The sequence below is a fragment of the Ambystoma mexicanum genome, chromosome 10, assembly GCF_040938575.1.
Source record: "Ambystoma mexicanum isolate Mex_15411 chromosome 10, UKY_AmexF1_1, whole genome shotgun sequence".
NCBI lineage: Eukaryota > Metazoa > Chordata > Amphibia > Caudata > Ambystomatidae > Ambystoma > Ambystoma mexicanum.
Window position 1 is genome coordinate 234,000,908 of NC_090932.1, and position 17,861 is coordinate 234,018,768.

Consider the following 17,861-nt stretch of genomic DNA (forward strand, 5'->3'; position numbering starts at 1 on the left):
ATTATTCTGTCCAAGTTTACGAAAATTAAGATCTCGTACCCTTGGCCCTGTCATCTGGAAATACCAGACAATTTGTGCCACCGATTGGTGGCAATTTATGTTTGATGGATCAAATCGCAAACTCATGTTCTCCTTGGTAATATTTCTTGAAGAACTAAAAAAAAATTCTTAAAGACAGTGGAACTGACATGAAAAGTGTTAATATTGAATTTTGTACTCATGGAATTGGCTCAGACTCTTAACCAACACAAACGTGTTGATGAGACATGACACAATAAGCTGTAAGGGTATTTTGGTCAATGAGTCCTGTGATGCAACAAGATGTGGAGGAGGGTTAATCATGTGTCTGTTCTGTTTTTTTTTTAAAGGTTTAAATAAACCATATACATTTTTTTTTTAAATGTTCTTTACAAGGAAGGTAGGTAGGTTTCAAACTTGTACATTTCACAAGGGCATAGCCTTGTCCATACTTTTCTTATCAGTTTGATGAATGAGCCTCCACTTTCTCATTCAGTATTTTCATTACTTGTCACAGGGCTTTCCACCCGCTTCAGCCTTTCACCTTCCCCATGGTGCACGTCAATCGACCTGAAGCGCCCCGGTGTCCCCCTTTTCCCCTTTGGGCTCAACAGTTTATTTTGGATGCACCGACATTCTTTGCGTCGTCCTGTGGTTGCTGTGGCTTGTCGGCAGCTCGATAAATCGTTCCGCCCCTTCGCTGCTCCTCGCCTGTTCTCCTGCATCTCCTGACAGCCTTGCTCTGCCCCGTCTCACTACAGCAGACCTCTGGTTTCGGACATCATTTCCAGCAGCCTTCCAGCATCGGGCAGCACTCTGGTTGCTTTCCAGTTTCTGACCGGCTTTGCATGCAGCAAGGTTCACTCTGCAACATCTCTCTCTCTCTCCCTGCGATTCTTTCTGTGATTCTTCCTGCTGACGATGATTTAAACGTCCCGCTACTATGTAGCTTACACCAACAACTAGAACGTAGCTACTCGTTCTAGTAATCTTCATCACTCCGATCTTCTTTCTCGTCTCAGCACTTTGGTATATTTTGTCAGAAGGAACCCTGATGTCGGTATAAGATGGTTTGATGGATTTAACATTGCAATAAGCCATAACAGTCAAATTTTGGGCAGAGTTTATACCCAGAATGGAAAGGCGGGTGTCCTGTTTCCTGACACCAATCGCTCTCCCTCTCAGGAGGGTCCTCTCCCCTATATGATCCTCCCTTGGGTAGCCACAGCCAGCTTCGGGATCAGGTAGCGGCTGTCCTTCCCTGCTCATATGGGAAGAGAATTTCACCAGAGAGGGAGTGATGATATCGCTAGATTCATCACATAGGTTGTAAATAACATCGTCCTGGGGGAGTTAAGGATGAAAGCAGAATTGTTGCATCATTCGATTCTCTTGACAGATTTGATGGCGGAGGTGAAATTGTAAACGGGATCTGCTAAATTGGCTCCTCCGATAAATTGAATATTGGCTACTACTAGTTTGCAGGACCTAGAAATAATAGACTGCAATGAAGATAAAGATTATAATGCTATGGATGATACGCCATTGTTGCAGTCTATTTCCGAGCTGGCGCATCTTCCTTGTGAACTTGACGAGAATGGATCTTCAGTTGAACTCGTGAATGAACCATTACCATCAAAAAAAGGAAATAGAAATAGAAGGATCGGGGAGAGAAAAGGGATCTGGCCAGGGAACTTCAAGTGCAGAAAACAAAAAATATGAATGGTTGCAAAACCAAGAATAGTTCAAAATAAAAATGGCTGCGTGCACTGTGTGAGAAACCTGAGTGCATCCTCGCATCTGCTCCCCTTGGGTCCTCTTCTCAGGTAGCCGGGGAAAGGCCATCACATTTGGATCCTGACCGTGGAGAGGAGAGGGAAGATCACCTGGGTAAAGGGTCCTTGGGGATTAGACTTCCTTAGGTGAGACGGAGTACTACTAATTTGCATTTCAGGAGGAACTCTCAAACCCACACGCAGTTATGGGGTATTGCTACCCCTGTACCACTAATCAAGAAAACACCAGGAGAACTTATCAGTATAAGAACATCAGGATGAGGGTGAAGAAAAGAAGGCTTAAGGGAGAGATAGGCGAGGCATGGTATCCCCTTTACCGATTGAGAACCAACCTAATCCTCCCCTGGATTTTATGGGCTACTGTAAAACATCTCTCCTCATTTTACCACAATTTACCTATGACCGTACTTGGACTAGGAGTAGTGAACACTAGTAACTAATTTCACCACTAGTACCGAGACGAGGAAGATGCCTGCAGAGTTCTGTGAAGGTCAGTCATGTCCCGCTAAATACAGTCAGGCAAATCCAATTAAGTACTCACACCTGCAACCTGTCAAGTGGTTGCAGGTGTATAAGAAGAGAGGAAAAGCGCAGCAGCCAGAGAAACAGGGAGGAATGTGTGGGGGAGAGCAGCAGGGGATCCTGTTCGAGAGGAGCCCTTTGTGGTGGGACCTTCAGGGAAGCCAAGACACCGGCAGAAGATCCCAAAGATCTATGGAGCCCAGAGCAAGTTGGGACGTTAGAATTCTACAGGTTTGGGAGCTGCCATGGTAGGAAAGCCGTAGCTGGAGCTGCGAAGGAGGAGAAATAACATTGCCACCAGTGTCCGCGGAAGGGAAGCAGAGCAGCCGACAAGTGTGGAGAAGCATATGAAGTTTAGTGGGGCTCAGGGCCACAAGCAAACCAGCAGGTGGAATAGGAGGAGCGACACAGCTGCCAGAGAGGGACACTGAAGATCAGTGAGTGAAGGGGAATGTCACTCAAAGCCAGGGCGCTCCTAGGGGCTGCATGGAAGTGAGATGAATGCAGAATGAAGCAAATTACAAATGTAAATAAACCTGAAGCCACGGGTCAAATAGAAATTAGGCAGGGAAGTAAATCTTTATTAATATTGAATACCGAATATACAAATTACATTTTTAGAATACCGAACTGAATGAAAATTTTATGGGCAAAGCTACGATCAGATGAAAGATAAATGTGAAAGAGCCCATTTGAAAGCAACATACAAAATCAAGAGAGCCAATGAGGAAGTTTGCAAAAAGAGCATGACAGAAAGGTGGGGAAGAAATGAAACCACCATGAAGTGAACTTTATGCATGAATATAGTATGGCATGGCTAAAGACTAGTAAAGGATATGTGATACATTGTAGGAGAAGAGAATGTGAACCTTAACATAGAGCCAAGACGCTGACAAGGAGAAGATAAGCGAGTGTGAATCTGTACACAAGGGCAAATACAGAAGAACCCGTGTGGGATGAAGAGACTAGGGTTCCTGGTTGCACGACCTGTAATGAGTGGACCATGTGGTCTGACAACTGCACCTAGACCAGGGAACCATCAATTGTGAAAACCCAAGACATTGTTGAAATAAACCAAGAAGGCGTAATTTAAAGTGAACTGTTAATTCAATCCAGAAGGAGTGTCAGGTTGATCTGGAGTTGTGTTCAACATTGCAAGGCTGAAACGAAGTATAAATTGGCAAGTTGAAGTCTTTGGGAAGGAAACCCTAAAACTTGAGCAACTGCAATGCTGCCTTGAGGATGGAGGCCTCAAGAGCCTTTTCTGTGGAACTGTGTTTCCTTGGACTTGGGGAAGGGAACCCAGAGGAGTTGTGGAACTTTTTTGAGCATGAGAAAGGTTATCTAGAGATTTTTGTGGAACTTTCTTGACCTTAGGGAAGGGAAGCTGAAAAGGAAGCTAGGCGCTGGAACAAGCTCAGGTCATGGTTTTGATCACCATTTTTTTTATTGTCGTCATCCTTAGACATTGTTTAGCTTTAGTTGTGAGGGCAAGGATAGGTTTTGGACACAGACAGACTTTTAAGTTGAACTTGCTGACTTTTCTTAGTTTTATTCAGGTAGGGAAATCCCACCTTAGCATAGGGCGAGTTGGGCCTTTAACCATCCTGACATTTCAGTTAATAAACCATTTTTTTATTTTGAACTTTGAATCTGTTGTCTGTATCTTGCTTCATGATGCCTTCACAACTGTGTTTACCAAGAACTGATGATAGGGAAGCATGCAGTGCAGGTCCCAGTGAGGTTGCTGGACACTCTTCTAAACAATTGTGGCACTCATTTTGAAGGCGGCGGCTAAGAAATCACAGATTGTCCGGACCTGTGATAATGACAATTGTAATCGATTGGCTGAAGAACTGGAGGTAGCTTGGCAAACTGAGTCCATACTAGCTAACATTGAGCAGTGTGTGGAAAGTTCCACTTCCATTACCAACTTAGAAGAATATGTTCCAACTATAACTTACGTGACATCCGAGGAGCCGCCTGTATTTATTGTTTCAACTGCAGAACTGCAACGCAGGGTTACTGGAACCCTACACTCTCAGAAGAGCGTGTTGCCTCAATGTGGAGATCACTCAGAGGCACGTTTAAGAAGAAATATTGGGACTGGCAGTGGTGTTAAGGGAAACTGCGCAAATTGGGTTCTTGTGGAGAAATCCCTAGAGCATGACGACCCTGGGGATTCCACATGGAGGTGCAATCGGTTTGTTATGGGTGAAGACAATTTCATAATGAATCATAGCACTATCCTGTCCTTGCTGCATGGTATTCCAGCATTAAGAATTATTAGTTGTTAGACGATCCTCTGCACACCAGTTCGCTACACATCAGAACACTGCTCACATATCTCCACCATCCCCTCCCACGGTTCCAGGCTCAGGTGATTCGGTTAACCCAAAGAACCGGAAACCCCGTACCAGCTTTGGTGTACGGGCTCGATTGCAGCCCTTTCTGCATTGGCAATTGCCTTGGAGAGCGTATGGCAGAAGGGGCGGTGTTACGTCACCACGTCGGTCACGTGATCCAGAGTCACGTGTCCTTGTTGGACGTCACATGATCCAGAGACGTCACATGACTCCCAGACACACAGTATAAAGGTCTGAGAGACAGAACACTCATTGCTTCTCAGCTGGCTTCAGACCCTGTTTGGCGTTACTACTTGCTCCTTGCTATCTTGATCACGGAACTCTACCTCGGACTCCCTCGGACACCCCTTTTGTACCTTTGCTTGGAACTGTTGACCTGTTGCCGGATTTTGGACTTCACCTCGACTTGCCTTTGGATCATCCCTGGTTACCTTGCTGAACTTCTACGCCCTTTCCCTTTTTGGGATTCAAGTCAAGCCCTCTCTCCTACAGGTGGCTAGCCCTTCATCCACGCTAACCTGCGGTTCTACCATTCCAGGGACCGCCGCATCAACTGAGCCTCGAGCCTCTCTACTAGGTTACCTGGGTTACCCTTACACCAGATAGGTAAGACATTTTAGATCCTTTTGTTTATCTGACTGTGTTGTGATTGCCTGGTACTTAACCCCGTTCCTTCTCGACAGCAGCATCGGTGTTCCAGAGGCTCCGTGGATCTGGGAAGACATCTCCCACCTGTGGCCTCAAAGGTCGCACAGCGGGTTTCTATTAAGTTCCCCTGTGCGTCACTTGGGGACAGAGGACTCATCGGTCTACACGACACTCAAGTCAGAACATTAGTGGAGTTAATCGCGGACAGTAGATTGGACAAAACCATTATTGATGTTCCCTCTTACTTGGTACAAAAGCTTTGGTTAGCCCATATAGATCGGTTGTGGCAAAGAGGGATAGATTTGAGCTCTTTTAGAGAGACTGAAAATTGCCTCCAGAACCTCTGTGTCGTCTCGACACGTTGGGAGTAATTCTTTGACCCGGAAAGTAACATTCAGTAACAACCTGTTGAGCTCGCACCGACTGGTAAACGGATATGGGCGACTCGACTAAGGCACTGGTCGACAGTTATCCGGTGGCTCATTCAAAAAGGCTAGGTTTTTAGTATTTTATGTTGGAACTCCCGAGGCTTTAAGCATTTAACCTGTGAAGACAATCCCATTTATAAGATTGGAGAAGTAAAATAAATTTTAATCCAGGAATCCTTTCTTATTGACAAATTGTCATTAGATGGTTACCTAGGGTGTCTGAGGTGGGCGGTTGGGGGGTAGGGTTGGGGAGAGACTGGCACAAAAGCACAAAAGCACCAGTGGTGTTAACCGCCATGTATCCAAGTTGTACAAGTTAAGACCAATTGTGATTTAGGTCAAATTCTGGTTATGCATTTATATTATAACTATACAGAAATGAGCCAGGATGGGTCGATGAAGTGGTTGGAAATACATTTTTTTGTAAAACTTTATTCTTGGCAGACACAAATTAACAGCAGTCACTACGTACATGAAGAAAGACCTTGAGGCTTGTGCCACTACAGGGCCTATAGCATCAACAGCATAGAGCAACACTGGTGAAACAGCACACCCCACAGACATTCCATCATGTCGAGTTCCCCCACACACCCAAATCACCCTCAGGAATCATTGACAATAGACTGGAGGCTGACCAGGTAGGCCCGAAATTCACACCATATGGTACGTTGGCATCCACTCCTTGCCAAACAGTGCCCCAGTATCTTTCCACCTTCTTAGTACACAGCGCTTTGCCACAATGCATTAAGGAGGGATCCAATTCTCCTCTTGGGGACATTTTCCCATACACCAAAATAAAACTCATGTGCGAATATGCCAGTGTGCGATTTACCATTTGTGACGAGGCATCTAGGACGTACTTCCAAAACCCCTGTAGTTTACGGCAGCCCCACAACATGTGCAAATGATCCACCTCCTCCTCGTGGCAGTGGGGGCATCTACCGTCACCCCCTCACTACCTGGATAGATGATTTGAAGTCTGTGAGTGTAAGGTAATCTGTGTGTATTTTGTATTGGATGAGCTTAAATCTAGAACTAAGCGACAGTCTTGTTCAGCGAGCACATCCTGACCCACTGTTCATTGGATATTTAGACTTGCAGCTCATCTCCCCATTTTTGTTTAGCGAAGGGTCTCCGCCTCAGTGACTTGTCCGCAATCAACCCATACAGTGTGGCAAGTAGTCTACAGCATCCTGAGGAGTTTGAAATATATGCAGGAGCATATCCTCCGCAGGTTTGATAGGGGAGCCCTCCCACAGCCAAATACTGCCGCCCGGGGTCTATAATATTGCAGGATTTCAGCTGTAGTGTCTGTGCGCCCCAGCTTCCAAGTCTGCATGGTGAGAAACTTCCCCTCAGGAAATAGGTCTCCCACTGCCCGATATTCCAGTTTTTCTCATATGGCGTGGAGCGAGCTATCCCAAGTGGGTTCCAGTCCCGGGAACCGCCACAGCGGGAGCCATTTGAAGTAGAGGTGGGTCACACCCATCCTACGAAATATTCTTTGCCATGCCCCAATAGTGGTGTGCACTGGATCAAATGGGCAGTCATCTGTGTATGTGGTGCCAAGCAGGAGGGTTCTGGTGTCAATCCTATCAGCCACCAGGCGCTCAAGCCGAAAATGAGAAGGGGAGCCCTCTCTCCCACACCAGTAAGATGCAATTTGCACCTGGGCAGTGAGCTAATAGTTCTCAAAATGGGGTGCAGCAAACCCTCCCCGTCATAAACTGCGCCAAGTCTGGCCACTTCATTTGGACTCCACCAGCATGCCAAAGTAACTGCGAGAGCGTCCGGTGAAGTGCAGTGAAGTACTCTTTACCCGGCCATAGCAGCACATTTGTGAACAAATCAGGGGTGTTGCTAGGTCTGGAAAAGATCTGGGGCTACGCTAATGTCACTACTGTTGGGGCTAGGTAGCCTTTTGGTTGTATCCGGGGCTACATACAAAAGACTCGTGGCTATAGCCACCTAAGCCCCCCTAGCAATGCCTCTGGAACAAATATAACAGTTTAGGCAAAAGGATCATTTTCACCAACGGTAATCTGCCGGGCCAGTGAAAGTGGAAAATTCCACAATCTTTTCACTTTGTTTCAGACGTAGGTCTCCTGGGCTGCATAGTTCCAGGAGAGAAGGGAAACTTTGTGCCTAGTCATCTAGACGCCCAAATATTTAATAGCTCCATGTGTCCATTTCAGAGGATACGCTCCATGTGGCCTAGCCGTTTTATCAGTCTGGGGGAATATTTCGGATTTATTGTAATCAATCATAAATCCCGAACGTTCACCAAACCCCATAATGTCTTGCATTATTGGGTCCAGATTAATATGTGCGTCTCTGAAGTACAGTAAGACGTATTCCGTATAGAGGAAGACAATCTCCGGTGGTCCCTCCAGCCGGACTCCCCTCTTCCTATGGTGCTCCCAATTCATATCTGCCATGCCCGTTCTCCCTCACCTCTGGTTTCCCAGAGTAACGTGACCAGAGTCCTGTGAGGACTGGGGGTTCTTTCTCTGTGTGTCAGGATGGCCTCTCTTGCTGGTAACTGACCATCTTGCTGCTCATCTACACCCGCCTTCACTTCATTCTTGGTCCGCTTCGCTTCTGTGGTCTCGGTGCAGTTGATGGACCAGTGGTCAGGCTACCACCCTCTTTCCCGGGACTAGAACCTCTCTCGGTACGCACTCCACTAGCGTTCTCATTCTCTCTCCATTCCAAACTAGGTGCTTTGGTAACCTACTTCTGTTAGCTCCATGCTCGGTTCCCACTTCAGTGTGCCACACGGCTCCCGTTGCCTAGAGCAGCGCTTTGGGCTTCTCTCCAAGGCCGACGCTGCGTGCCCAGGACCTCATCAGCTGGGCAGCACCAGCCGATTTGAACTTTGCGGCCGTCCTCTCTCACAGACCGGTCCCCCGCTTCTCAGTTTCATGACAGCCTGCTCGGACTTCCCTGAACATTTGCATAAGTCCTTCACTTGTTAATTCATTATTGGTCAAATGATCTTCTTCGTCACAGTTTCTCTTATAGATCTTAAAGCAGTACTTGGACTGGTTCTTCCTGTCTTACTTTGCAAGATCTTGAAAAAAGAGGCTATGATGATTTTGGGTTTAGGGAGTTCCTCACTAGACCAGGAGTCCTTGTCCCCAAATGGGGAGTCTCTCCCGGTGATGTCCCACTTGCCTCTACCCCTAGGGAGGGTGTTGCGTAACAGGCCCATGTCCCTAGCCTCACATGGAAAATCTGCCCTGGAGAAGTGACAGGATCCCACAGTTCGTCACACCTGGTACCATATTTTGAATTTGGATAGAAGCGACATCTGGTATTGTATTCCTTCTTCGTGGTTGCTTGTACTACTAGGCTACAGTCTGGATATAACTGAACAATAGCATATCCATACCGTAAATCTCTAGCTGGATTGAGTATAAGGTTGCAGTCTATGTAATGGAAAATTCTGGCAATGATCAGTCTCACTAGTTGCCCCGGCACTGGTCATGGCCCTAGAGACTGGTGTGCTCAAAGTCAAAGTGCTGTGAGAATACTGGCTTTCCTAAGGATCTCATTGAGGAATGTACTCAAATATTGTTTCTCCAATACCGTTACTCCAAATCCTCGTTTGCACTGGACTACGGCACTGGCCGTCTAAACTTCCTAGATGTCATCATCATGAGGGTTCACTGTGTCTCCTACTAGCCCAGTCCTCTGTTCCACTTCTGCTACTCTGCCACAAATGTGTTCAATTTTGTGCTGAATGGCCTGCAGCTTGATTGATAACGTATCTAGCTTCTGATCCATCGCTACCATTGTGTCTTTCAGTTCCTGCAACATGATCTTTAATTCTGCATCTCAAACATGATCGTTGATTCTGCATATCGCTCTGTGGGCTCCGACTCTGCTAGTGGGTGTGGATAGGAATTGGCTGTGGGGGTGGCATCATGTCAGCTTTCACTATATATCCATCAAGCCTGGATTTCCTTTTATTATTTTATGACTTAGGTATGACCAGCTGTTGCGCACTGCGTGAAATGGCCGCCACCTGAGAGTGCTGCAGCAAAGGCTCAGATATATGACCATACATTTAGCACTTTAAGTCTATTGCCGCTTTGAAAACTGCCGGAATATAGCACCGGAACTTTGCAGCACAATGGGATGCCAGCACGGTCCTTTGGGACCCTGTAGTCACCAAGAAACCTTGCTGCGGTGATCCGCCCATCCGCCACCAACGGCGGGCTCTTCACAGGCAGCCTAGGCCCACCGCGGAGGTTCGGTTTATCTCCAACCCTATGTGCACCACTCCTCCGATTCCAGCCTGGTACCCTGATTCCTCTCGGAGTGCACGCTGTCAGCCCTGCGGATCTTGAGGTGGGACGAAACAACGCCAGCCGCTGCCCCCTGCCCTCGTCCCGCAAAGCACGGTTGGCCCGGTCGCTGTCTCTCACATGAGGCTCCTGGACCTGGCTGCTGAGCCTGACACAGAACCGACCTATTCGGCGGCCGATGGGGGCACCACTGACGGCCCACCTCCTGCGTGCCGCAGCCTGTACCCCATCCCGTGTGACAGCACAGAACTCCCCTGGACGGAGGAAGCAGACCCGTGCACAAACCCTACTGCCGACAACACTCAGGCTGGCAGGGCAGCAAGTGGGGCTGCAGCAAATAATTCAGGGCCTGGTTCCTCACCTATGATCCTGCCCTAATCGATGTGAGATAAAAGAAGGGGGCCCCGTGGAGGGGGTCTGGAGGAGGTCGCACCGCCGGCAGCATAAGACTCAGCCGTCACCCAGTGGCTGCTGCACAGTGAGTCAGGGGCTCGGAGTGGGGAACCCACGTACACTACCCCCCCCCCACCCTGGCCTGGAAGCCAGGGAGACCCCACCCCCCACGGATTGCGAGGTCCTGGCCAGCTCGGCCCTAGTGGATAAGAGGGCCAGCCCCCCGCAGGGCTCATAATACTTGGAAGGGTCCCAGACCCAATAAGCCTCACATAACAGGATCCGTCCCAGTCAAACATCCTCAGCCTTTGTCCCCTAAACACACTGCAGTCCTGTCAATACTCAAGTACACAATGGGGGAAGGTGTGTCAACACTCTCCCCCGAACCACAGAAGCCGAATGTAGTCGACCCTCCACCCGTGGTTGGCACAGATCCCCGATTATAGTTACAGGATACCACGTGGCAGCCAGTTGGGGGGGGGGGGGGGAGAAGCTTAGGGGAATATTGTGGACGGGGAGGGGAAGTATAGGAAAACCGGAAAGAGGGTTAGGAAATGCCTATGGTGGATAGGACCAGGGACGTAACGGGGAAAAAACCCTACACTACCTCCTAACACTTTTATGATCATAGACCAACACAGAAAAACCCCACACATCAATAGTCCCACTTAATACTGGGTACTGATGTTCATACTAGAAAACACTTGCCCTCCCTGATGCCTCTTAATACATGCACATGCTGTCATTCATATACATGGACCACATATAGGCAAGCAGTGATGAAACAAACAGTTGGGAATTCATTCCCAAATGAAAAAACGTAACACATGGCCCTCTGGGCAAGCAGTTGCAACATATATATACATACATATATCCTAACACATGTACAGTCATGACCCTCGAAACATAGCTGGTGGACGCACACACTCTGGAATATCTAGTTGGCAGCACTGATACTCAAATGTAGTCTCTTGTAATGAGGGCAATAAGGCGTTTGATATTCATATGCGCAGCCCAGTAATTGGGTCTTGTAAACAACCTGAGTTCGTAACAACAATGGAATAACAAAACCCTTCTCGCACTTATCTTTTCGTCCGGGAAGCTAAACAGCCTTCCAGGACGTAATCTTGTGTCGCCTTGGCACAAGTCTTCTTCTCACGGCCCACACGCTCATGAAAATGAAAAGTACTTGCAAGTACAAGCGGCGTTCCCTCAATCCTCCGGCATGGCTTCCGCATGAAAACAAAATAAGCCACACCTGCCGTGCGCCGTTGGCCCTTGATAAGCTGTACATAATTAGTGTCAGCTGGCCAACGCGCGCACGGCAAGAACTACTCAAGGCCCCGCAGACTGCTGGGAAATGTAATTTTACAGCCTCCCACATGTCCTCTTAAGCATTTTTGAAACCCAGACACTGCTTTCGCCTCCACCAGCCCATATTCCTAACAGGTCTGCAGCAATCCAATACAAAAGAAGGTTCCGGGTGGGATCGCACCACACTCCTCTCTCCTCGCAGGCTGCTCCCAGCAACACCACCCTTTTGCCAACACTCGAACCACAGCTACTCCACGACCGCTATAGCTGAGGTGCGGGTGAAGTGTTTGTCTCTGCCGTCCACCTGGCCTGGTCACAAGGCACCCTACTGAGCACACAGAGAAAATCACGGTGTTTAAGATGAACCTGCCCACCCGCACAGCCCCGGAGGCCCCAAACCTACAGCCACAGGGGCCCCACCAATGCATGCAGTGCACCAGTTACATCTCAACTAGCCACCCTGGGCCACACAAGAGCTGAGCGTCCTCCCACTGGTACAAATCCGCTGCAAACATTGTGGGTCTAGCGTCGCTGCTACACCATGCGGCAGTGGCTCTTGGAGACCCTGGTCCTAACCGAACCTCACTGCTCCCCAAGGAATCCACGCACGCCTCACAGGATCTAGTGGCTCATAAATCAACTTGTCTGGGGGGGAGGAGGGGCACTGAGGAAGGGCAACCAAAAGAAGCAGTCGAAGATGGATCAATTTGCAAGAACAGATCGCGACTCATCACAACAGGAAGATACCCCCGGCCCCTCCGAGCGGATATTTCAGCCCTTAATCAAACTTTGTCGGAATCAAAGAGCAGCACGGACAATTTGGGTGCCAAAATTGACATGCTAACCTGCAAAATAGACGTCTCCGCGATCCAAATTGACAAATTGTGTGGCAGGATGTCAGAAGCGGAACACCAAATCGGGGACGGGGAGGATAAAATTGCAGAACTCCAGCGAGAGGTCGCTTCACTACAACAAACAGTCAAAAAAGTTGCGGCTAAGAATGATGATCTCGAAGGGAGATCGAGAAGAAATAATATAAGAATCACAGGGGTCGCCGAGACCACCCTGATAGACCATATGGAACAGTTTGTGGAAATATTACTCAAGGAAATCCTTGACGACCCTCCAGTCACGGACCTGTTCATGGTAGAATGGGCCCACTGCTCTCTAGCAGTCAGACCACCCCCAGGGGCACCCCAAGAGGGATATAATCGCCCGCATTTTCATCTATCGAGACCGGGACATCCTGCTTCGGGCAGCAAGGGAAAAAAAAGACTCTGCAGTGTTGATCGGCAACAATACCGCTGTTTCCAGACTTCAGCCAACAGGTAAAGGATCAGAGGAAGCCCTTTCAAACTGCAAAAAACAACCTGATGAAAAAAATAGACATTTGCTACTCAATGATGTTCCCCGTCAAACTCAGGGTTGTACACAAGGGGAAAACATTGTTTTTCACGTCACCAGAGGCCGCTGAGCGATTCGCCTCGGAAATCCTGGACACAGCAGCCTCCCCCCACTGATCCCCACGAACTGGGGGGGGGGGGCTTAGTACTTTTCTTGAGCGCTGTTCAGATATGGATATCTCCTTAGATCCCTACCGGGGCTCCACAAACCCACTGCTGGAGCGACAAATACGTATGGAACTCTAATTGTGTATGAGGAATGTGGTAACAAGCCTTTTGCCAAACTGGAAGCACAACAGCCGCTGGCACCCCCCATGCCCAGTAGCAATGCAACTTGTTTGGGGTTGATGGGTACTGTTAATTGGGAGGGGGACGGGCTGAATTGCCCGGTAGGTTGGTGTTTCTGCCATGGGTGGGGGGGTGGCGTTAACGTTGTTAGACGGATTGGAACACAAAGTTTAAAAGTGGAGGGGTGAGTGGGTTCCTTCTTCCCCGGTCGTAAAGTCCTATGGACACTCAGTACAAGCCAAGCACCTTACACATTATTTAAAACCTGGAACACGGCATAAACATTCTTCAGACGCTAACCACGGACTCGACATAACGGGACACACCCTCAGGGGGTAGACACTCCCTTCAACACAGATATTACTTTTGTCACTTGGAATATTCATGGGTTCACCAATGGGAAAAAGACACGCTTGATCTCAAATTATGCCAGAAATCCTTGCGCAAACATCCTTTGTCTTCAGGTGACCCACCTGGGGAAAGGGCACAAACTCCCTAGTCTTGCAGGTTTGGGTGTCCATAGGTACGGTTCTTCCCACACCACCACTCCCGGGGAGTTTCATATATATATATACATATACACACACACACACACACACACACACACCACACTCCCCACCCCCCCCCTCCGATCATTAGAATTCAAACTACACAAACTGATATTGGATGAGGAAGTTCGTTTTCTCCTGGTGGCGGGGGAAATAGCTTGGTGGTCAGTGGCGGGGGAAATAGCTTGGTGGTCAGTTCTCTTCATAAATATATATGGCCCTAACCATGACTGCCCGGAATTCTTCCAGACGTGCTCCGAACACCTACGGACATTTACGGGGTATGAAGTGGTGCGGGCGGAGGACTTCAACATTGCCCTGTCAATTACCCAGGGTAGGTCGACATCCGTACAAACCACACTCACCCATGCAGCCGAAAAATGGGCGTCTATCGCGTCAGATTATGAACTGGTTGACGTATTGGCGCCTTCACCACCCCCTCGGTCTGGAATTCACGTTCTATTCGAACGTCCATAGGAGTTCCTCCAGGATTGACTACATTCAAATATCCCCAGAACTGGCTTGAGTTTCCCATTAAGTTCAGATTTTACCCCGAACCCTGTGATCACTCCCCAGTCCTGATACGGTTCGCACATCCGCCCACCCCTTTCACCCCCCCCCCCTCCATGCAGATCAGATGGAGATTTAGAGCCTGCGCACTTGAGGATTTTGCATTCCATGAGGACATTCGCCAAGCCATTACTGAATTATTCCAACTAAACGCTGAGTCCGTCTCAGACCGCAGGGTAGGATGGGAAACATTTAAAGTCTATATCCGGGGCTGGTCTATCTCCCAGGAGGGGGGCGTACTAAAGTGTATACGTAGAGCTATCTCATCTAAGGAGAAAGATTTTAAAAAACTCAGACCAGACAGGCCCTGCAGGACTCTCCCAAACTTCAGGCGTGCCTTGAGGCCAAGAGACAAGAGCTCTGATTACTGATGTCCAGTGAGGAAAGGTTTTTGGGTGACCCAATAGCAGCCGCTAGATACGGGGAGGGGGACTGTCCCAGTAAGACTCTAGCATGGGCCAATCGACAAGAGCGATACTTAGAACCCATAATAGAAATAGACAAACCCGAGGGAGAACCTGTCGGGGATACTGGGAGAATAAACAACGCTTTCTGACAATATTATGCGAAGCTCTACGCCACACAGAGCACCACAGGGCATGACGATATCGGACAATATCTAGATAGGATCGCCTTGGGATGGCTAGACCCTGAAGATAGAACGAGGATGAATGATCCTCCCCCCACGGACGATGAATTCCTCAAAGTGATCTGCTCTCTCCCCACTGGTAAAGCCCCTGGGACTGACGGCATTACTGCAGAATTATATAATATAAAGCCTTCCCAACCCCAGTTATACCCATACCCCATCTACGTAGCATGTTTGAAGCGGCCAGCTCTACGGGTGTGCTCCCTGAGTCCACCAGAACGGACGTAGTGGCAGTCTTGCTTAAACCAGATAAGGACCCTAAGAAATGCTCGTCATACAGGCCCCTATCATTGGTGAACACAGATAACAAGATCCTAGTGAAGCTCTTGGCAGACAGGCTTATGCCTCACATGTCCGGCCTGGTTCTTCAAGATCAGGCAGGCTTCATACCTGGCCGCTCCACACAAAATAATCTGCAAAGAAGGTTTACCCTGATGCACATGTAAACCCGGAGATCCCGATACCAGTGCCGGCGTTGGATGCCGAAAAGGCATTTGACTCAGTCGAATGGCCGTTCTTGTTCGAGGTCCTTGGTAGAGCTGGCATGGGTACCACGTTTCTACATTGGGTGCGTCTGTTATACACGGCCCTTCGTGCTCTGGTATATACCAATGTAGACAATCTGAACGTATTTACCCTTCCCGAGGCACTAGACAGGGCTGCCCCTTCTCCCCGTATTTTGTTTGCCCTGGCAATTGAGCAGGTGGCGTACACTCTAAGGGAATACCACAACCACAGAGGGGTTACACTCCAGTCACACACATCCATCGTCTCTCTATATGGGGACAATATGTTAATATACGTCAAACACCTACAGACCAACCTAAACCAGATAATGGAGGAGATCTCCAAATTCAGAACCCAGTCAAGCCTGCGGAACAAGTCGGAGATTTTCCCGCTCACCGCGGGGGTATCCCCGCATCACATCGGGGACGCCTTTGCCCGGCGCCCTCAGGGAATCCGCTTTCTGGGCATCCACGTGTCCACTTCACCGGTTAGGTTATACGAGGAGAATTATATTGCAGCTCTGAAATACATGGAACACAGGGTAGACACATGGGTATGCCTCCCCATCTCCCAATCGGCTTAGATCTCACTCTCCAAGATGGTGGTACTGCCAAAATTATTGCATTTCTTTAATAACGTCCATCTGGCCACCTGCGAGCTTCTGGAACCGACTGAAGAGCATGATGATCAAATTGAAATGGGCAGGGAAGCAACCCAGCATCTCGCTAGACACGCTATTTCGTCTGTGCTCCCAGGGAGGCCTGGATGTCCCAGACCTTTTTTTATACTACTTGATTGACCAGGTGCAATATACCGTCTGGTGGTGGTCCCCCACCGGCAAACTCCCCCACAAACGCCTTGCGAAAGCACTTACCCGACCCGATTATCTTAGAGGCCTACGTGCGAAAAATATACAAGGTCGGAAGTTCAGCCGCTAGATGTTACCCTCAGAGCATGGGATCGCTTGGCGAAATGGGCTGATCTAGGACAGTGGTACACTCCCTCCATGGCCATATATCACGTACGAGGCATTCCACTTACAAACAAGGCGATTTTTTTACAACACTTCAAGAACCTACAGATTAACACAATTGGGGATATTGTCCCCGAGGGCAGGTTCATATCATGAGACGACCCTAAATCCAGGGGAGAGTGAACCCCCATCACGCAATTCTTGCATTTCCGGCTCCGGGAGGTGCTGCGGGTTAAGTGGCCGGACTTCTCCAATGCACCCTCCACATCCCCTTTAATGGTATACACCACCACAACATCCACCAACAAGCTGGTCTCAACCCTATACGCCATGGCCTGGACTCTCAGACCCCCCACGTGCGACCCCACATAGCAGTAAATGGGAGGACAACATGGGGTACACATTGATGGACGGCCAGCGGAGCTGTATTCATGCTGAGACCAGGTCCATCTCCATTAATAATAGTTCTGCCGGATTCATTTTAAATTCCTGCACCAGATATGCTATTCTCCACTCACCCTGCATACATTCTTCCCACTTAGGCCCTCGAATTGTAAGATATGCCACCAGTCGCCTGCAGACTTTTACCACGTTGCTTGGCTATGCCCCCGAGTTCAGTCTCGATGGTCAAAAATCACTGAAGCAATGTCATCTATGACTGATACCTGCGTACCACTTACCCCCGAAAGTTGGCTACTGGCCCTAACTGAAACAGGCATCCGGAGTGAGAAATGCCTGGAAGGCATGGCATCCGTGGCCACCAGATCGCTTATGGCACGAGCGTGGGGATCCAATAGAGCGCCCACATTTCAACACTGGCTTAACCTTATGCCGAGATACGAACAGAGGGAAACACAGTACAACATGACACTCCCACCTAACAGCAAACCCAAGGATTACTGAGCCCCCTTCAGAGGCTATTTGGCCAGGGAGGTGGGACTTGAGATTGACTCCAGTATACCGGTGACTAATGGTAACACCCACTGACAGCCCGCCTCGGGTGGGGCCCTCGTGACCACGCAGAAAGGTAGAGGCGGAACCTTTTAAGTGTCTATGGGGAGAGGAGTCACACCCCTGTGATCAAAGCTCTTACGACGACGGTGCTAAGCCCAGCATAAATACTGC

General features: G+C 48.8%; 1 protein-coding gene across 7 annotated transcripts in view; it reads right to left on the bottom strand.

Moving 5' to 3' along the window:
• The window catches only part of LOC138491311 (outer mitochondrial transmembrane helix translocase-like), a 444,827-nt gene that overhangs the window by 351,983 nt on the left and 74,983 nt on the right, over positions 1-17,861 (bottom strand). The gene's annotated exons all lie outside the window — the stretch shown is intronic.